General features: G+C 49.3%; 1 protein-coding gene across 5 annotated transcripts in view; it reads right to left on the bottom strand.

Annotated features, from left to right (window-relative positions):
* The window catches only part of CASZ1 (castor zinc finger 1), a 299,498-nt gene that overhangs the window by 171,341 nt on the left and 106,795 nt on the right, over positions 1 to 21,362 (bottom strand). Inside the window, exon 1 of one of the 5 annotated variants that reach the window (XM_066636961.1) lies at positions 5,278 to 5,357. The exons of 3 other annotated variants lie outside the window; for them this stretch is intronic. The gene's annotated coding sequence lies outside the window, so the exon portion shown is untranslated. Of the gene's footprint in view, positions 1 to 5,277; positions 5,358 to 21,362 lie in introns of those variants that run through there. One more of the 5 variants, XM_066636964.1, reaches the window with a different exon arrangement.

The raw sequence follows: 21,362 nt of genomic DNA, 5'->3' as shown, positions 1-21,362 counted from the left end.
TGAAAAAAGCACTTCCTTTTGCTTGCCTGAGCCAATCCACTTGGTCCTGTGGATCTGTTTCATCAGATTTATTGTACGTCACTCTAAGTACCATATCAGATAAATAGAAGACATTCTTGAGGGATCTCATATGATTAGAATATAGGAAGAGGCAAAATAAAAATAAAAATCACCCTCCCTATTCACTCTCTAAATTGTTGTTTCTCAACTAAAAAGCACCAAACTCATTAATTTTCACTTATAGTAAAGCTCTTGTGACCCCCTTGGTCATTTTCAGGACGCTTCCAGAACTCAGTCCTTGGGTTTTAAATCCTAGCACACTGTATGGCACTAGGCTGCACTTTCTTTTTGTAGTCTAGAAAAAAAGGCGGCTAAGAGGCATGACTGAGGTTTGCAAAATCACAGTGGTGCAGAGAATCGGGGCACATGCAATGAGACTGATCTGTGGAAGATTCAGGTCAGATAAAAGAAAAGACTTCTGCACATAGCATGTTAATAGCCTGTGGAATTCTGCTACAAAATGTGGCAAAGTTTCCGCTAGATTGAGAAGACAACTATACCGATTCATGGAGGACAAGGCTTTCAATGGCTTTCAATGGCCACCTCCAGGTTCAGAGGCACAAAGCCTCTCTAAATACCATCTGTGGGGGAGGATGGCAGGAGCAACCCAAGCCTTCATCTCCTGCCTTTGGGGCATCTGATGGGCTGCTATGGGACTCAGGATGGTGGCCTGGATGACCCCTTTGGCCTGGTCCTGCAGAGCTCTTCCCATGTTCTTGTGCCTGGAACATTTTTCATGTGGAAAGGAAGCTTCCCAATGGCTTCTTGTGCAGTGAAGTAAGCCTGCAAGTGCTTCTCCAGTGGAGCAGGTGTCAGCGGCCTTGTTTTCTAACCCTCTGTTGTGCATTTTATTCAAAGTACTGGTCCAAAGTAGGAAGGTGGGGGGAGGGGGGAACTCTCCATCTCACCCATCCACCTTTTATGGAATTCTTCCCCACCCCCCACCCCCTGAGAATAAAAATAGGAAAAGCTGGAGAGCCAGTAAATCCTCATTATCAGCTGTCCCAAACTTCAAGCACAACCCGGGGAAAGTTTCAGCTTTCCTGCTGCCTGCCCCAGTGTCGCTCCCCCCCCCTGCCACTATTCTTTTGCCATTTATCAAGACATTGTGTGGAGCTGAGTGGTGCTTGCCTCACACCCTGCTAAATCAGGCTCTGGTATTTCTGATAAAGTCATCAAATTCCTTATCCAGTTGACAGAAAAAGAACATTTAAAGAGAAAGGCACACACCCTTCCTGGGTGCCTTCCACTGCCTCTGCGCCACCTGCCATTCCCAGCCCTCCAAGGGAGGTATTCTGACCTCAAGGAAACACATAAAAGAGGCTTGGGAGGGTGGGGGGATCACCCAGACCTGTCTCTGCTTGGCTTCTCCCACCCCATGTTTCACGCTTATAGACATGGCGAGAAAGGGCTGCCACTTTCGTTCCAGATTCAACCCCTGGAAGCATCTCCGGGATAGCACTGGATAAATCACCTGACACAGGAAGATCCCAGAGATTCCTCTGCAACATGAGAATCCTATATTCCAAGGTTTGAGGAGGGACATGGCCTTCTCAGACAGTCTAGAAAGAGAGTTTTATCATGGCACAAAATAGAGAAAAGCAGCTCACAAACGCAAACAAAATAAAAACACACCCAAAACACAGCATCAAAACAGGAACATTTCAAGTACACACGACATACTTCCAGTTCCAAGCATGTGCCCTCTCCAGTTGAGATTCCTAGTGTCTCCAGCAACAAGCAGCTCAGGTGAGCTGCTACCAGTCAGAATCGGCAGGCAAAGGCCAGATGAATCAGCAGCCTGCCTCAGTCAGTGGCAGTTTCATGTGTTCATGTTGCAGTCATCATGCAGAAACTGCTCTAAACCGCACCCATACGGGGGCTACATCAAATACAGCCATAAGTTAGGGGATCAGTGGGCAACCTTCATGTGGATACCACCAAGAGAGGATATAGCTGGGGTCTGCGGCGCTCCTGCACAGGAGAGATCAGGGCAGACTGGTTGGCTGCCCAGCTCAGTAGGCAAGAGGCAAAAACCACATCCAGGGCACGGGGGAAGAACACACAGGGGCTCTCTAGAACATCACTTGAATTTTGCACGTAACATTAGGTCAGACCCTGAGCCCAAAGAAAACTGATTCTAAAAATCCCTCCCTCCCAAGGGAGCATGCTCTTAACTCTTAGCCCCTCTCCCTGTAGTGGCTGCAACCGACCATGTCTCCAAAGCCCCCCCACCCCCCAAAGAGCCTCATGGGGGACAGTGTGGACCTCCACAGGTCTGTGCTTCTCCTTCCTCCACTCACTCAATGCCCCCCCCTGCTCTGCTCCCCCCTCCCAATGCCACCATTCCAAAGTGGAGTTCCAGCAGGCCTGCTGCCTTCCCTCTCTCCACCAGGCCCTTCTCTCCCTGCCACAGCGCAAGCTGTTGTTTAACCTTCAAATTTATTATTTTTAATTATTTTGATTTATAAAAGCGCAAGGCAGTTAAACCCACATTAAATAAACTCTGCGTTACGGCGCTTAACAAAACACCGCAGAACTCCGGACGTCCGAGGACTCCATAAAATAACCACCGAGATGGATGGCTGGCATCGGAGCAGCCTCCCTGCTCGTAACCCGTCAGCTTTGGCAGAAGGCAGATTCCCTCCACTTGCCCTTCCTTCCCCTTTCCCCCCATGGGTGGGTGACAACCGACTCATTAAAATGACAAGGCAGGCCTGATCTCAGGTGGCCAACGATTTACAATATCCCCAAACCCTTCCAACAAACGGCTTTCCCCTTCCCCTCAATGACTTTTCATCGAGGCAGAAGCCTCAGCACTGAGCACCGATGACACTGATGAAAAAAGAGGAGGAGAATACTGTATGTTTGGAGGTCTGCAAAGAAAAGAACAGCATCTGGGATTCACAGACTCTTCACGTGCAGGTATCAGCATTTCACCAAATCTGAGGCACAGGCTATTAAGAGAAAGAATTACGCAACCTTAAGCCCTGTAGCCTGTTTGCAGCACCTAAAAAATAACCATCATGGGGACTGGAAGCTCAAAATTGGTTTTGAAGGACAGTTGAGAGATTCTTCTATCCTTGCGGATATCCCGTGCCGCAGCATCCTGACTGCGCCAATCGCCACCTTCTCTCTCTTTCAGCCCAGCAACCTGCTTCCATCGCATCAACAGAAAGGCACTGCTAGAGTTGGACGGGAAACAACCAACATTTTGGAGAGCTCCGCTCCACACACAACAGCATCATGGGGGGGCGGTTGTCTTGCTTTTAGCCCTAGGTACACCTGTCCCCTACTCACGAGACTTGTGGTTCTGTTTACATCAATTATTCCAGGTTGACAGGAGGGGACTTTGAGATTGGGTGGAGGGGCTGAACCCAGTGAGTTTTCCGCCACCCCTCCCGGCCTTGTGCATCTATGGCAAAGGAAGTGGAGGGAGCAATGTCTCCAGTCCCTTGTTTCCTGTTGCATTTGCCGTTTTGACAAAGAAAAAGAACGTAAATGATTTACACAGGAAATAGGTAAAGAGCAATTATAATTGATTGGGAATCATTTCCTGATGGTACCGGGGCATGATTGATAGCACCAGCTGGCTTCTAAGTGAATGGTGTTTGCTAAGGAGACCATTTTTAGCTCCTGTCCGTCCAAAGCCAAGCAGGCCCCAAGCACCAGATCGTCTCTCTCATAGGGAACTTTGGCGCGTGGCAAGATGCAGCGCGCAGTGCAGAGAAGGGAAGGAAGAAGGAAAGTGTCTTTTCTGGCAGTACAGCAAGCCAGGGATGCTAACGACTTGTGTCTGCTGGCCTCTTCCCTTCCCAGCCAATGTTCAACAGATGTCTCAAGTGGCTTCCAGCCTAAGATGCTGCCGCATATCAAGCCAGAGCCTGGTCCCTCTAGTGCTCACCAACCAGCAGTGGCCCTCCAGAGTTACAGCCGGGGCCTATCCCTGCCCTACCTGAAGATGTTGCCAGGGTCTGAATCTGGGCCGTTCCACAACTGTGTGGCAAGCCACCAACCCCTGTGCCCAGTGGCCCTTTCTTGAAAGAGCGGGACCTGCAGAAGTTGGATTCAGAATAGTGGCCCTTGCAACCAAGGCAGAAAACTCCTGGGCTCGTTCCTTGCCTGAAATCCCTCCTGTTACCAGCTCAAGGCCCTTCACAGTCTTGGAGGCAGTGCCAGGGACCAAACCTGGGGCTTCTGACAGGCAGAGCAGGGCTCTACAACTGGGCTACAGCCCTCTCTCACACTGCCCCCGTCACACAGGAAATCAGACTTGTGGACCAAACAAGCTGCACCAAGTCTAGGACGGTCATGCACAGGCAGGGGAAGGACAGACCAGAGCAAGTGGACAGACTGACAGGCACTTGGACCACCCTCACCTCCAAGGTCAAGGCCACCTGTGCAGTCCCTAATAATGGGTTGGCTAATGGGTAGGCCTAGAAACGGAGAGCCTCCGTGCAGCTGCATGTGGCCCTGCAGGATCACACCAAAAGGCCCGTCCTGGTCAGCTCCCTTTTCCCACAGTGGCCAGCCAGGGAACTCCAGGAAGCCCTCAAGCAGGACCCCTTCTCTGTTCTCCACCACTGGCACTCAGAGGAACAGTACTTTGCTGTCATGGCTAAAGATGCTTGACGGACCTCCGTGGATTTGTCTTTTAAAGTCTGCTAAGCATCCTCAGCTTGCATTTCTTCCCATCCCTCCAAAGCAGTGGTTCCCAAACTTCTCTGACCGGCGATTCCCTTGCCCTACTGCACCATTGGCTGTGGCTCCCCATTACAGCTGCAATCCCATACACTGTATAAGCCAGCAGGGTTTTTTGAGGATTCCACAGCTCCCTGGAGAGCCACTACTGTGTACTATCTACCCTGGATCTTAAACATGCAAGGCTATCTTCACTCGAGGACCTGAGTACAGCTATATAAAATCCCAGAGGGAAACGGAGGCAGGCATGGACCTCCAGCGGAAGTGGACTGGAGGGCGCAAACGAAAACATCCTTTTCACAGAACAGAAAGCTTGGAAACTGTGCGGAAAGTCAACAGTGGAATATTGTAAGGCATTTGACAGAAGAGGGTGAGGTCTGAACAAAACACAGACCAGGCTAGGGAAAGAGAAACACAACATGGAGACCGGGAGCAAGGATTGCTGTGGGAAGGAACCCCCTCTGTAAAAAGAAGGCCCAAGTCCCATGCAAACACAAGCAGCCGAGGCAAGGGTACCTTGAAACATGCAGAAGGCTCCCATTCCAGAGATGGTTTTCCAGGCTGCTGGCATTACGAGGCGGGGAGGGCAAGACCCGAGCTGCCGGCAGTCACACCAGCCTGTCAATAAAATTGGGCCTTCCCTTTCCTCTCCAACAGGGATTCATTCCCTAATAAGGGTTTGGCAGCTTTCTGGGTTATTTCGAGTGTGTGTGATAATGCTCCCTGGATACCAATGGCTTCCCAGGATCAGATGTTGAAAGAAAAATTATATATAACATAGGAAGGTGGTGAACAGAGTGGTTGCAGATCACCCCAGAAATACATCTGCGCACGTATGCCAGTTTTAGGTGAAGCTGGGCATAAAAGGGGGCTTGCAAAGGAGAATCTCTTCTGGAATGCAACACTGTCACCAGCTGCCTTCGGTCACAGACAACTCTGCTGTGATGTGTTCTCTGGGAGACCCAAAACAGAAGGCAGATTTCCACCACATCACTGTGGCAAGATACACACAGAGCCATGCTTGCTCTGACAGTGGTGTCACTAGGATTCACGTCACCAGGTGCGGGAGGCCTGCGCGTCACCCCATGCAGTGGGCGGGGCAACGCCCCAGGTGGTGGGCGTGGTGATGTACCATCGCCCCGCCCCCACTGGTTTTTTGGCTGTACCTTTTGATAGAACACAGATATTTCAATGGGGTTTGTTTCATAGCATTCTGCATGAAATTACGCATTGATTGATATATAACATGGTGGGATTATTCCTCCAAATTCTGATTTTAGTGATTTTGAAAACTTGTAGGGTCACACACACACACACACACACACACACACGCACACACCCGTGTCAACTTACTAACACCTTACTGCAGCAGTTCTCAAAACTTTTAGCACTGGGACCCACTTTTTAGAATGACAATCTGTCCAGGACCCATTGGAAGTGATGTAATGGCGGCCAGAAGTGACATCATCAAGCTAATTAAAATAAATAATTATAAATAATTAAATTAAAATAAAAGAAATAATTAAATAAGGGGGAGCCAGTCCTGTTCCACCAAGTGAATCTACTCTGAAGTAAGTCCCATTGTGGTCAATGGGGCTTACTCTCATGAAAGTGAGGGTAGGATTGCAGCCTGTGAGCTCAATCCTATGCATGTCTACTCTCATATGTCGAGCTTCAGTTCTATTGGATTGGGACCATTCTGGTGTCCTCACATTCCCCTTTGCCTGGCCTGACCACCAGCCATGGCTCGTCTGCCTACTTGCGAGTAAACGCGACAGTGAGGCTGCTTCACTTTCCATAGGGCTGGGAGGGAGGGACCTCCTTCTCCCTTTTGTGTCTTTGGGCACTGCATTTATTGGATCAGGACCATTCTGACGTCCTTGGAGTCCTCTCAGCCTGCCCTGAATCCTCTCAGTCCTTGCCTGGACTAAGGTAAGTTTACCTACTCGTGAGTAAACATGGCCACGTGGTTTCGTTTCAGGCTCAATAGATGCAGCTGGGAAGGAGGCAGGGATCTCCTTGTGTTTTTGGGGGCTGCATTCATTGGCTTGGGACCATTGTCAGATCACTGGATTCCTCTCAGCCTGCCCTTTCCGAAGGACTTTGGCAAGTATGCCTACTCTCGAGTAAACACACGATATGGCTCACTTTCACTTTCCATAGGGCTCCATGCATTTTTTCCTTCCAGTTTTTTGGCCATAACTTTTGGAGGAAAGGAGCTATTTCAATTCTGTTTTTGCAATGCACTCTGCTGGACATTCCGCATCCAACGGTGCATAGCACGATGGGGTAGCTCCGAAAGCCAAGAAGTTAGCGCGTCCTCCCCCCGGTGCGTCACCAGGTGTCGCCCACACCCCCTGCACCAGCAACGCCAGTGCGCTCTGAGTTCAATAAGAACAAAATACCAAAAATTCTGTGCTAGGTTCACTCATGTTCTATGTGATGCATGCAGAGCCATTGCTTTCGTGCAACAGATTCCGCTTATTCTCTGGGGTGGGCTCCAGAACGGATGTTGCGGCCCTCTATCCATGGGAAATTCTACTCATCCCCTCCTTTGATTTCCAAAATTTCACTAGAGGCTTTCTAAGCCTGCCTCTGCCACCAAGAGAACTAGAAGCATGGTTTAAAAGAAATTACATCTGAGCTTCTTGGAATGGTGAAATGTGTCCCAACCCAACATTTTTGTGCTTGGTTGCTCTCTCTCTTGCTTTGTTGCTCAACAGGCAGTCTATTGCCAAGTTCCAAAAACTACTCCAGTGAACTTGCTCTTCTCTCCCTTCATTGTTTGCAATGGAGCAGTTCAGATGATCCTCCTAACCATGGTTTGATTTTAAAGCTTGTGCATGAGCCTATGACGTGTTAGGGCAACTGTGATGTGACTTTGGGTTGTATGAGCTTGGGGTTGTGAGATAAACAGGGCCATGTTGTTATTGTTGGGGGGGGGGCGAGAAGAGAACCAAATTGGGAGCACAGAGTGGGAACAAATCCACGGGGTTTGTTTGTTTTTTAGATTTTTAATTATTGTAAATTGTTTTAATGATTGTTTTTAATGTTGTATTTAAAATTGTTTGTAAGCTACATTGTGTGCCCTTTGGGCAAAAAGGCGGGGTATAAATTAATAAAATAATAAAAATAATAAAATAAATAACTGGATAATTTAACCCTTTGCTGATTCAACCCCCTCTTGCAGGGTTTCCCAAACACAAACACACACAAAGCAAAACACTTTTGAAGTCATTCTAGTCTGGTCCCTTCTAGTCTGGTCTGCCTAATGAAAGTATTCCTCAACAGGTAGATTTTTCTTACACTACCTGTGCTTACACAGTTCTGACAAAAGGCAGGTCTTTCATCCAGCCATCCAGCAGCACAAATTTGGATCCTTGAAGGTTATCCCACTGCTGTCTTCAGACCAGTCCTTGAGAGGACAGGAAGCTGGTCTTATTCTAGGTTTGTGTCTTGATGAATCTCTCTTTGGACTAGAACCCAGAACCCCTGCCATTTCCAAGCCTACAGCTTGCAAGGGGAAAACACATCCTACCCACTTTCTGACTTCCTCACTCAGAGAGGGAATTTTATTTATTTATTTAGACATTTCCTCGCCCACTGATGAGTTTCTGCCAGTCCACAAGGGGTTAAGGCCGCCAAGCTGCTTTCTCTGCCTTCTCTCTATCTACCTCAATTTCCACTGCTCCCATCACCTTCCTCCCCCACCCCCTGATCTTATAGAGAAAAAAAAACCCATCAAAATAACTATTTTATGTCTCCAAATATGCAGATCATTTTCTTTAATGAAAGATGCTTGACGTCTCCGATCCAATTAATATGCAAATGCAGGCAAGGATTTATTTGTGACATTCTGTCTGGGTGAGAGAAAACAAAAAAGGCCTGTTAACCAAAACACTAATTGCTGTGACTGATTGTCACATATCATCATTTTCATAGGGTCTCCTCCATGCCTGGCTCGCAGGAAGCTGTGATCCAGGACTCGGAGATTAGCAGACAACCAAGGAGAAACAGGGCAACCATCGTGCTACCTGCCTGGCACGCTCGGATGAGCCCGCATGCCCAGCCGAAAACGTCTGCCAAACCCGGCGGGTGGAGTGCTCATCTCCCAGCCCTGCCCAACAACCCTCGCGCTACAGCAACAAGCAAAGAAATGTCACCACCTTTGAAGCGGCTTCCTCTCCTTCCCAGCTCCCTTTGCGCTCTGTGTTGGGTGCTTTTCCAAGGAGATCCAGGCCAGGAGGATTTGTTCCATGAACAAGTCATGATTTTCACAGCTGGCCCCAACCGGGCCACAGTCCTACAAAAGCCCAGAACCAAGCTTTGCAACTGCCTGCAGCCGAGATACAGCTTCAGCAGACAAGTGGCCAACTGAAAGCTATTCCCACATCCTGCCTTTTTCAAAACGTTGGTCATTCAGCTCCCAATTCTTGAAACCAGAGAGTGAGTAAGTGAGTGAGCAAGAGCTCAACTATGGGAAAAATGACTGAAGGCACAAGTGGGAGATAGGGGGGCCACTAGATGTCCAGCCAAGTCCAAGCCTGGATGTTTCTTGAAAGAGTTGCAAAAGTTTTCTCTGGGGCCACAGGACACAGCTCACGGGAGAGCACCTGCTTGGCTTGCACAAGGTCTTTGACTCAGTCCCTGGCACCACCTGCAGGGAGGGCCAGGAAGGACTTGTTCTGAACCCTTGCCAGCCTGGACAAGAAAGATGAAAGGTCTGACACAGGACAAGGCAGTTTCCTATATCCTACAGATTTTCATTCAATGGCCAGAACTAAGCAAGCATAAGGCAATTTTAATTTAATTGGGTATTTTGCTGGTGGGGTAACTTAAGTTTAATTGTCTGCTTCGTTGCTACTTTGTGTGTGTGTCACTGTTAAATACTCCAAACCCAGGTTTTGCAGTCATCTAGCCCTACGTACTATTCCATCATCACACACAGAGAAAGGAAGATTAACCACACATTAGGCTCAACAGCATATTCCGTCTTTTACAGATGTGAAGGGTTCAGCAAGTGGTCTCATTTTCAAAATGAACCAAAGCACAACCATTCACACAAACACATGCATACAGGTACAGACACTGGCACAACATAACGTGAACAGCCCTAGCATTTCCCAGACTTTGGATCGGCAAGGCAGGCTGCTTTTCTGAATTAAATACAGAGGCATTTATATACAGTATAAATGGGGCCATTCACAGCAGGCGCTATTCATTCTGAAACAAATGTGCTCCTGACCTCATGGTAACAAATGGAGGGGGTCATTTTTTGAAGTCCAGTTAATTTCTTGGGGGCTTTATTCCACATTAAAAAAACCAACGGGGAAAATAAAAATAGAAGCCAGTAAAAAAAAATCAAAGTGCAGAAAATAAGGTCAAGCCATTTCTGCCCAACACTGCAAATATGCAACAGGGACCAAATGTGTACACATGTTGGCTGGGAACAAATGGGTTAATTAAGCTGGGAGGGGAAAAAAGACATGAAAACGATCAAAAATTTGTTTCTTGCATACTTTTATGATTCCGGCTCTTGACTGGAAAACCCTGAGCTTGCCACATGCAGAGAGGCAGCAAGCACCATCCTCTAAGTGCTGGCAATTCTTCATCAGAAAGGACCAAGTAGATCCAATCATAGCAAAGGTAGAGTTGCCCACCCACATCTCAACCAAGAAGAAGAACAAAGAACAGATGCAGAAGCCCTTTCCTAAAAAGAAATATGTATTTTACTCAATTTCTTGACATAGCCCTGATTTAAATAACAGGGGCTTCCCCCCGCCCCCCACCACTTGGGCAACCGCAGGCACTCAGGATGTTCAAATTATTTCTTCCACTTCAGGGGGGAAAGCGACCCCTCTTTCCACCTGATGTCCCCAGCTCCTTGCTCCCTGCATCCTTTCGGCAAATCCAGGGGGCAGATGTGTGACACAGGGCAGATGGGAAGCCCAGCAAACAGCCCCTCTCCGTTCCCAGCTCTTTGAAGAACTGTGTGTTTTGAATTTAATCTTGATTTTCTCGACTTCAGCAGATTAAAGTTGAAATAACCTACAAATTACTTAATGTGTTGTAAATCTTCTGAAATTAAGGTCTAATGGGGAACACATGTCGGCAGGCAGAAGACAGAGCGGGGAAGCCGGGTTTTTCTCACAGTGAGGGAGGAAAGCCAGAGATATGTGAGCCCGAGAAGGGAACAGAGCGGTGGGAACAGAGAAGTTCTTGCTCCTTTGCACTCTCTTCTGGGGTGGAGGGAGAACGAGGGGCAGCCAACAGTCCCAAACCATCCCCACACTTGAGGCTGGCTGCTCCAGAACTTGCTGATCTTCCAACAAAAGTGCTGATTATCAAGAAGGGATGGCCGAGTAGGCTGAAGACATCGATCCTTGGGATAGGAACCCAGAAGCAGCCCTGCTGCCAAGGGCACTTCTTGTCCAGCATTGGTTTCTCATACTGGTCCACCAGCTGCATCTGGGAAGCCCACAAGCAGGAGATGGAGGCAGACCCCTCTCTTGTCATTAGGAGGGCAATGGATTAAGGTTTAAATTCTACTGGATTTAGCAAGGGTGGACAGCTGTATTCTTGGTGATGGGCATGCCACCTTGTTCCCCAGAAGCCTGTCCAAAGGCCTGAATGGTTATTGTGCCACACCGTTCGGACTCATCCCAGCTGGACTGGCCTCCGACACGTTGGCTCTGCTTACTGGCAAGGGCTTCACACTGATTGAGATCATGGGCCCAGGGATAGCCAGGATGCTGGATCCCAAGCCCAAAGCGGGAGGGAAGAGCCCCTGCCTTCATGCCCCTTTGCTTGGCTTGCCAGAGGCACCTGGTTCAGCCATGGTCTGAAGCAAGATGTTGGCCTTCTGGTGCAAAGTTTGCAATTTCTTTTGCTCACAAATGAAACTAGCCAAAGCTCCTAATGGGTCTGTTAATGCCGGGGGGAGCCAGACAAAACTGCTTTGTGAGTCTGCACATGCACGGAGCCTGCATGCCAGGTTTGACCAAGAGGCCCAGCTGGCCAAGCGCCCATCTACTCTGACTTGCAGCCAGTCTCCCGGGTTCTCACAGGCAGAGAAGGACCTTTGCCAGCCATCTTCTGCGAGGCCCTTGCCACTGGAGATGCTGCCAGGGATTGAACCTGGAACCTTCTGCAGGCAGAGCACGTGCTCTGGGTACCATGAGCCAGAGCTTCTGGCAGCAGCTTCAGCACAGGAAGCTGCCTTACAGTTACGGCAAGTCAGACCATTTGTCTCTCCTGTATTGTCTCCGTTGCCCGGTAGCAGATTCCCGAGAGCGGCTCACCTATTTGCTCCTTGCTGATTCACTCGTTTCTTGCTTCCTTGATTCTTTCAACCCTTGATTTTCTCGTTCTTTTCTTGGTTTCTTTCTTGGTCCGTTCATGTCTTCCCTGGTCCATTTTGACTATCCTTCCTTTGCCTGCTCCTCAGTTTCTTCACACCCTGGTTCCTTCCTTCTTTCCCTGAATTCATCCACTCTTCTTCCCTTCCTTGGGTCATTCACTGCCTCCTTCCCTGGTCCCTCCTCTTGACTCCATCCATCCCAGGACTCGGCACTTCTTTCTTCCTGCATAATCCTGACAAGCACCTGTCTCACTTCCAGCCTGCTCTCTTCCTTCTGACCTCCTTCCTCCACCAGGCACAGCAGGCTTGCCTGTTGCCTCTGCCTGGCACGCAGCCCCCCTTCCTCCTTCCCTCCCCTCCTTCCCTTTTTAGCAGATTTCTCTCAAGTGCACTGCCATATGGTTCCAGTTAAGGCCCATATTTTTCCCCCTCACCGAAAGACACACTTTCCTCTGCAAACTGCCAGACAGTTTGCAGATTGCTCCACTGGCTCAATTTCTTATTGGATTTCTCAAGGGGGGGGGGGGGAAACCCTGACATTTTAAATTAATTTACAACCTCTAAAAAAAGGGTTCAGAATTTTAATGGTGTTGTAAGTAATTTTTAGGTAATCCACTCCAGATTTTGATATTAACCTTTGAAACTAAGTTCATCCAGCTACTATGTTACTGCACTGTGAGCCCCCCTCCCACTCCAGTTTTTGGGTTGGTCTGGGAGAATTAAAGGGCAGAGGGAGGAGAAGGAGGTAATTTACTTCACAGAGGCCATGAATCTGGGAGGCAGGGAAAGCAGGAAGTGGTGACGACAGAGGTCGGCTAGGGCCCACATCCATCATCAGGCTCACCTGTCCAGGCCAACCCCGGAGCTATCAGGATTGGAGGCAGAGGCAGTGCCCAGTGCACAACTGGGGTGGACAGCGTTTGCCCCTTGCAGCCTAGTATGGGCGCTGTACAGCTGCTAATTACCAGTGGCGAGACTTAATTTGCACTGGGGTCTCTTCTGAATGCCTGGGTTCAGACCCACTGCACAGAAAGGAACAAGGCAAGAGTGCCACTGAGCATATAAGAAGTACATTTCTCTTTCTCACCACATAATCTCCACGTGTCCCAACTTATTTATGCTTTATTCTCAACCTTTATTTCCTATAGGCAAACTGAAGGTTACCTGCAATCAATAAAATGAGTTGTCAAAATGAGTCAATACACACGCAGTCCTGAACAACCAAATCCCCAACAGCAAACTGCACAGTATTGCCCAACTGACACCATCCACACCAACCATCACCCTTCCTCAAATGCAGAACAAAAAAATATCTGGGCGTAATGTCTGCAGGAGGGTAAGAGAGGAGCCAGATGAGCCTTTGCTACTCCACAAGGGACCAGAATGGCTCCACTTCGCCACAGACAGCAAAGACACCCGAAGCAAGGCCTGGCCTGAGACGACGCTTGGAGATACAGGAAGCCCAAAGCGTTTACGGCTTCCAAGGTCAAAGCCAGCACTTTGAACTGAGCCTGGAAGCGAATGGTAGACAATGCAACCTCTGCAAAACTGGGGCAACACAACCACAAAGGGTAGCCCAGTTAGGAGTTTGGGGCTTCCATTTTGCTGCCTACAGTTTCCAAACTACCTTTGCATGGACAACCCCAGGCAAGCACAGTGTGTCTAACTATAACCAAGCTTTACTAGGGACAGTCCCAACGTTCCAACGATTGTGCCTGCTAAAACAACAAGGCACTGATCTGACTCCATTTTTTGTTCAGGGGAGATGCTGGGAAGCTGGTTTTCCTTTGTCTTGCCAGGCTGTGCAAACAGCACTTATGTTCTCCAGGTTTTCTGACATCTCTGTGCAAAGAAAGTGAGAGATGCGTAGTGTACCTTTGTGTAACTGCTGGCACATGGACACAGAATGCCAGCACACAAATGCTTCTTTCCCTTTCCTCCTACAGCCAGTTACCCAGACATATTCTGTAGTTCAGAAGCATCCCTGTGTTTGAAATGACTACTGCATCCTCTCCCAGGGCAGGACTTGTTTGTGGCCTCCCCCATCCTCTCCCCAACAATATATTATACACAGTGGCGTAGCTAGTGAGGGGCGGGGGCTGTTCGCCCGAGGTACCAGTCTTGGGGGGGCAACACCACAAGTGATCAAAACTGCTAACATCACACTTAGTTGGCAACCTTCAGTCTCGAAAGACTATGGTATCGCGCTCTGAAAGGTGGTTCTGGAACAGCGTCTAGTGTGGCTGAAAAGGCCGATTCGGGAGTGACAATCCCTTCCACACTGGGAGCAAGTGCAGTCTGTCCCTGGTCTGTCTCCCTGGCTATGGGCCTTCCTTCTTTGCCTCTTAGCCTCAGACTGTTGGCCAAGTGTCTCTTCAAACTGGGAAAGGCCATGTTGCACAGCCTGCCTCCAAGCGGGCCGCTCAGAGGCCAGGGTTTCCCACTTGTTGAGGTCCACTCCTAAGGCCTTCAGATCCCTCTTGCAGATGTCCTTGTATCGCAGCTGTGGTCTACCTGTAGGGCGCTTTCCTTGCACAAGTTCTCCATAGAGGAGATCCTTTGGGATCCGGCCATCATCCATTCTCACGACATGACCGAGCCAACGCAAGCGTCTCTGTTTCAGTAGTGCATACATGCTAGGGATTCCAGCACGTTCCAGGACTGTGTTGTTTGAAACTTTGTCCTGCCAGGTGATGCCGAGAATACGTCGGAGGCAGCGCATGTGGAAAGCATTCAGTTTCCTCTCCTGTTGTGAGTGAAGAGTCCATGACTCGCTGCAGTACAGAAGTGTACTCAGGACGCAAGCTCTGTAGACCTGGATCTTGGTATGTTCCGTCAGCTTCTTGTTGGACCAGACTCTCTTTGTGAGTCTGGAAAACGTGGTAGCTGCTTTACCGATGCGTTTGTTTAGCTCGGTATCGAGAGAAAGAGTGTCGGAGATCGTTGAGCCAAGGTACACAAAGTCATGGACAACCTCCAGTTCATGTGCAGAGATTGTAATGCAGGGAGGTAAGTCCACATCCTGAACCATGACCTGTGTTTTCTTCAGGCTGATTGTCAGTCCAAAATCTTGGCAGGCCTTGCTAAAACGATCCATGAGCTGCTGGAGATCTTTGGCAGAGTGGGTAGTGATCACTACAGAGTGGGTAGTAACACTACACTACACTACACTACACTACAGAGTGGGTAGTGATCACTACAGAGTGGGTAGTAACATCACAGTGGTTATGAATAATACCATCATTTTATATACACTGGATGCGGAATTTCGAGCAGAATGCAATGAAAAAAACCACACTGAAATATCTCCTTTCTATCAAAAGTTATGGCCAAAACACTGGAAAACAAAAAATGCATGGAGCCCTAAGGAAAGTGAATCTGGCCCATATCGCACATTTACTTGTGGGTAGTCAAACTTGCCTTAGTCCTTCGGATCGTTCAGGCCAAGAGCAATCCAGTGACACCAGAATGGTCCTGATTCGATGAATGCAGCCCCCCAAAAACACCCGAGAAGGAAATCCCTCCTTCCAAGCTGACAAATCTATTGAGCCCTATGGAAAGCAAAACTAAGCCACATTGCCATGTTTACTTGTGAGTAAGCAACAGTGGATTGGCTCCTGGTCAAGTTGGGCACAGGGGAATGCAAGGCCAGCAGCATGGTCCTGATCTAATGAAAGTGGAGTTCAACAAACGCTCCGGATTGCAGCAACCCCTCCCCCCCCCCAAAAGAATAAAACAGAGGCTTGAGCTGGTAAGGTGGGCACTGGGGAGGGCTGAAAATCTCACTGATTTATTTGTGTGTGTGTGGGGGGGGGGGTGTTATTGCAGGCAGGCTACAGAGACAATTCACGTGGTGGAAAAGGGCTGGCTTCCCATTATTTAATTATTTGTTTTTCTTTAATTTAATTATTTATAATTATTTATTTTATTTTGCTTGATGGTGTCACTTCCAGCCATGACATCACTTCTGGTGGGTACTGGATAGATTGTCATTCTAAAGAGTGGGTCTTGGTGCTAAAAGTTTGAGAACCACTGCCTTAACTCAAAATGAACCAATGAGACATCCTCGGGGGGGGGGGGGGGAACACGACACCCTAGTGACCAAAGCTGTGGAAATTGTGGCTTTTAGGAATAATACCATCATGTTATATACCATCTGATGCAGAATTTCATCCATTGCTTGTGGGAAAATATTGACTGCATTTATTTTCTGGCCATTATTATTATTCATTTCATGTCATGACTATTATCTCTCAGTCTCACCTACCTCACAGGGTTGTTGGGAGGACAAAAAAAGGGGGAGGAACCACGCATACCACCCTGAGCTCCTTTGAGGAAGGGTGGTATAAAAATGGGAATAATTAAATTAATTAAATTGAGTCCTATGGAATTTATTAATTAGGTCATATGCGGGTGACAAAAATTTATGGGCCCAGGTGTCAAATGACCTAGCTACACCGCTGATTATACATGCATTAAAACAGAAATATAGTTCTTTAAACATGCAAAGAACATTATTTATTATTATTATTATTATTATTATTATTAATAACAGTATTTATTATTATTATTATTATTATTAACAGTATTTATTATTAGCAGTATTAACAGAACATGCAATGCATTCTTAGGGTGCTCACCTTTGATAAAACTTATCAACATATAACAGTATCCCTTCCCATGTGCCACCCTGGGCACGCATGCTGACCGCCCAGAATGAACGCTGACAGAGACAGGCAAGGGGGGAGACACTGGAGCTATGGCTTTTGCCAGCTGTGTTGGCATGCAGCACACGATGAAGGGGGCCAATGCCAGTTTCCTTCCAGGGCTGATTTAAACAGTTTTGCTCTCCAGGAGTTTTCCTTTGGGTAGCTGAAAGAAGGATGGGCAGACTGCTGGCAGGCAAAGATGATACTGGCAATCAGCAGAAGTAGCAGCAGCAAGGATGGCCTTGGCTGACTTACCATGGCTGAAAGAGGGAGCTCCTGGCTGGGGACTTACCAAGCACATTTGAGATAGAGCTGGGAGGTCCCAGCTTTTCTCATCCTGTGTTTCAGCCATCCTCAGAGCAGTGCAAGGCTCTCCTCATCCTACCTGCTTTATTCACACAACAATCCTGTGAGGCAGATACAAGGAGATGCAAAGCAAAACTCTGCTCCAGGTGCCCTTGCCCAACAGAGGCCCTGCTTCTTACCTTCAAAGCCTGCCAGAGCACTCATACCTGCTAGACTCCTGTCTTTGCACCTCCAGCTGCCCAAGAGTCCCCCACTTCTTTAAGGGACTCTACCCTTTCTTTCTAGCTGCCTCTCCAGCACCAGTGCAACCGCAATGCAGCCCCGAGGTAAGGGAGCAAATGCTCCCATATCTTGAGGAGGCCTCTGTGACTGCATCCCCAACACAGGAAGCAGTGCAGGACCCACTGGCACAGCAGCACCGGCACTGGAAGATTGAATAGGATTGGGCCCCAAGTCCCTAAGTAGAAGCACATGAAAGAACTGCATGTTCTTCCCCATCTCTCCTGGCACCGGCCCCCTTCCTTTCTTCCATCTCCTCTCATGCCTATTTCTAGATTGCGAGCGACTTGGGGCAGGAACCTGAGTTGGGGCAGCAATCAGAGTTTTCTGTTGTAAAGCGCCATATAAATGGATGTACTTACCAACAGCTATGTGGGGGAAGCAAGAGGCAGAAGGACCTTTGTGGTGCCTACCCTTCTGAACATGCTCCCCAGGGAGGCTTGCCTGGCACGTACTTGGACGTAATTCCAATGCCAAGTGAAGACCATTTTCTATTTCAGGACTTTTAGCACTTTACAAGCAGTGAATTGGCTGGTCCCTGCCCCAAAGAGCTTGCCCCCAAAGAGCAACATTTCAGATATTGAAAGAAGGGAGACAAGAGGATGGAGGCAGAAATGGAGGCAAGGAAAAACAGGAGCAGAGTATGCAATTATTTCTGCTACAGGTACATAAGCTTACTTATATATCACTTATTTCTATTGTGGTGTTTTAATTTTTATTTACAATAACTTCTTTAGGGACTTGTGGGTCGAAAGTGGGATATAAACTGTATATAAAAATAAAGTTGCACTTAGTCACAAGGGCGCCTCATGCTTAGGGGCTAAAAGGGCACACGGACAGCTAGGAGCAACAAAACAGATTTTATTCACAGCTGGTGGGGCTGTTCAAAAATAGAGGCTTTGGGGGAAGGAAGCTGCTGATGGAATCCATCCACCTTATACAGCCCTGTTGGTGCTGCCTGGATTCTGCTAGGACATGCAAGGGATGCATGGCTAACCTGGAACCTTTTAAAGGCTGTCAAACCTCAACTGCAGGCTGTCAACATGCTCTGCGGCACCTGCCAGTGAAGATGCAGTGGGGAAAATGGATGCCGTGGCAAGTTCTCCTGATCGGGATCGTCCCCACCCCATCTTTCGGCCCGGGTGGGAGCACTTCCGCTTCTAAGCATGCAAGCAGGACCAGGTGCCATTTGACTTCCCCCGCAGTGCAGAGGCCAGATTGAGTTTGTGGCCAACGGCAGGTCCGACATCAGCACAGCAGAGCCAGACTCAAACACCCACACGGACGCCAAGCTTACCGGGTGGCCACTGGCCACTGTCTCTTCTGGTAAGGAGAGTAAGGAGAGTAAGGAGGTAAGGAGAGGTCAGGATGCGCTGCAGAGAGCAGTGGGGGTCATTCACTCCGATGCTTCCCTGCCAGTGCGACAGGGCAGTGGCGGATGCGGAAGCTGCTGCTGGCCCAGCAATCCACTCAGTCAAGGGCACTGCTCCCCACAACTTGGCTGGAGCCTCTCTCTTCTTCCAGACCAGTCTCCGTCCCGTGGGCCAGTGCCCTGCCTTAGCCCTCCCTGCACGAACAGCACTTACTGCTCTGCAAGGAGCCTCCTGTTCGTTCTGCTGATCTCTCCCAAACTGCACTCTGGCCAGCTGCTTCCAGCTTCTGTCACTCCAGCAGCCATTGTGCCCACATTTCCAGGCAGACATGGCAGGCCAGGGTGCAGTTTCAGGGAGATCAGCAGTGCAAACAGGAGGCTCCCCCACAGAACTGCCTTCTGGGGGCCAGGGAGGCCATGGACAGCTTCCGTGGCCCTTACAAGGCCTTCTGAGGCCTTGTAAATGGTGCCCCCAAAAAATGGCGGCCAGAGGGCCATGCCCTCCGTGAGGTGCCACCTGCGGCATTTGCCCCCCCTACCTCCCCAGGTACGCCAACGGGTCAATCTAGTTTTTTCAAGCATTCAGGCTGCCGGGAGACTGCCTGCGCTTGAATGCTTATAGCGATCTGAAAAGCAAGAACATTTTCACCTTGGTAAGGCTCTAGACAATGTTAAGGGTGCATGGGGGCCATAGAGACATGGTTCCCCCATATCTGCTGTTTCTATATCTGTGGCGGGTCCCTGGAAAAGATCCTCGGCAGATACGGCGGCTGCCTGTAATCAGCTCATGGTGGCTTCATTCCATCACCAAAATGGTCTCATTCCCCAACAAACAGAAATTGCAATTGTAATCCTAAGTACTTCTATTCAAACTTTCAAAAATGTTTCACATGCATTATTTTAATGGAATTCTGACTGCCACTGTGCGAGGTAAGTATGATTATTCCCATACTGCAGATGGGGTCAAGAGCAAAACGTTTGGCCAAAGCCGCCATGCAAGTGCATGGTTAGAGGCTAGATGTGAACTGGGGAAGATCTGCTTCTCAGCACAACCTCTTTGCCACTGCACTGCAACAGCTCTCGGGGGGCCAGCACCAACCGCGGGAGAGACAGCAGGAACTGGGACCCATGGGCAGTGATCCAGAGGCAAAGTGAGAAAGCCACCCCTGAGCAAGAGGGAACATGATGGAGTGGGAAGGAATCCAAGCACTGAAGAGGGATGGTAGCCACAAAGCCAAAAGAAATGGTGGGTTTCAAATACCTGTAACTGCCAGCTTGGTACCATATGAGGCTGTGGCAGTTGCCGGGGTGACAAGTAGGTGTTACTGTCACAGTGAGATATACTGCACATTGCACCCGACACACCAGTTTCAGATAAGCCCCGGGCAGCCTGCCAAGGAGACTGAAGGAACTCAAACGCCCCCTGGGCAGCCTGCCCGGTGACAGGGAGCAAGGGGGGTTCAAACCGCCTCCATGCCAGGTGTCGACACGGAATTGAGACCCGTTCCCCTCTCCAAGCCACACTGTGGGCATCCTGCCAGGTGCTGGGCAAGTCCACCTCCAAAGCGAAGTGCCCAGGAGGCCCTGGAGAGCAGAGTGTGCCATGCAGGCAGAGGGCCGAGGAGGCCACAGCAGAACATGTGCCGGGTGCTTGGAGGGGCGAGGATTAAGGTGTCCCCCAGCTGCACTCTTGGCAGGAGCAGTGGGGCTGCCAGAACAGGTGGCCCACAGGTCTGCTTGCCAGAAGAGGTCTGCTTGGAAGAAGAGGAGGCAGGTGGTACTCTGCCAATGTTGTTTAAACAAGGAAGAAAAGAAAGTTGTCTTGTTTGAACAACTAAACTTAGCCCCTGAAGGAGAAGCCTGGAGGCCGGACTCTAAGTGCACAGACCCCCCCCCCCACTTTTGCTTTCAACAAATGATTGACTGGGTGGGTTGCTATGGCTACCACCATTTAGCCAGGATGCCAACTATGTGCATGGTTGTTTTACAACTCTGGCCGGTGTCACATGAGCAGGAGGTGGCTGGAGGCCGGGGAGGGGGTGAGCGGCCGGCCAGCACAAAAGGCAAATGGCTTTTTAATGCAGTGTCCTGCCAGCACTTGAAGACTCAATAAAGAGCAGCCAAAGAGGCGAGTCCCCCTGCCTCCCTCCTCCCCCAGCCTGCGCACACACATGCAGAGGGCTCCATGCACAGGGTCCAGGAGGGCCTCTTTGTAGTGCCGCCAAAGCCAAGATGGGAAAGGGTGGAGGTGGGAAGGGGCAAGCAAGAGCAGCCCGTGGCAGGTGCTTGAAGGCTGTCTCTTCAACATGGCCCTGGGCTGGCACTGGAGGAAGCTGGCGGGAGGCACGGCTGTCACCTTTTCCTCTGGCCACGCTCCTGAGTTGTTAACATCAGGCTGTTTGTAGAACTGAGCATTGGAAACCTTTCCTGACACGAGGTTAAAGCAACAAGAGATGCTTCACCTGCTTAATTAGTCAGGATGCTGCTGACTAAGACACAGGAGCAAGGCCAGGACAAATAGCTGGCTATGTAGCCAAGGGACCTCAAATGTGTTGTAATTCCTGTGTTCTTACTG

This window comes from Tiliqua scincoides, chromosome 9 (genome assembly GCF_035046505.1).
Source record: "Tiliqua scincoides isolate rTilSci1 chromosome 9, rTilSci1.hap2, whole genome shotgun sequence".
Classification (NCBI taxonomy): domain Eukaryota; kingdom Metazoa; phylum Chordata; class Lepidosauria; order Squamata; family Scincidae; genus Tiliqua; species Tiliqua scincoides.
This window is presented reverse-complemented; position numbering and strand designations above follow the sequence as displayed.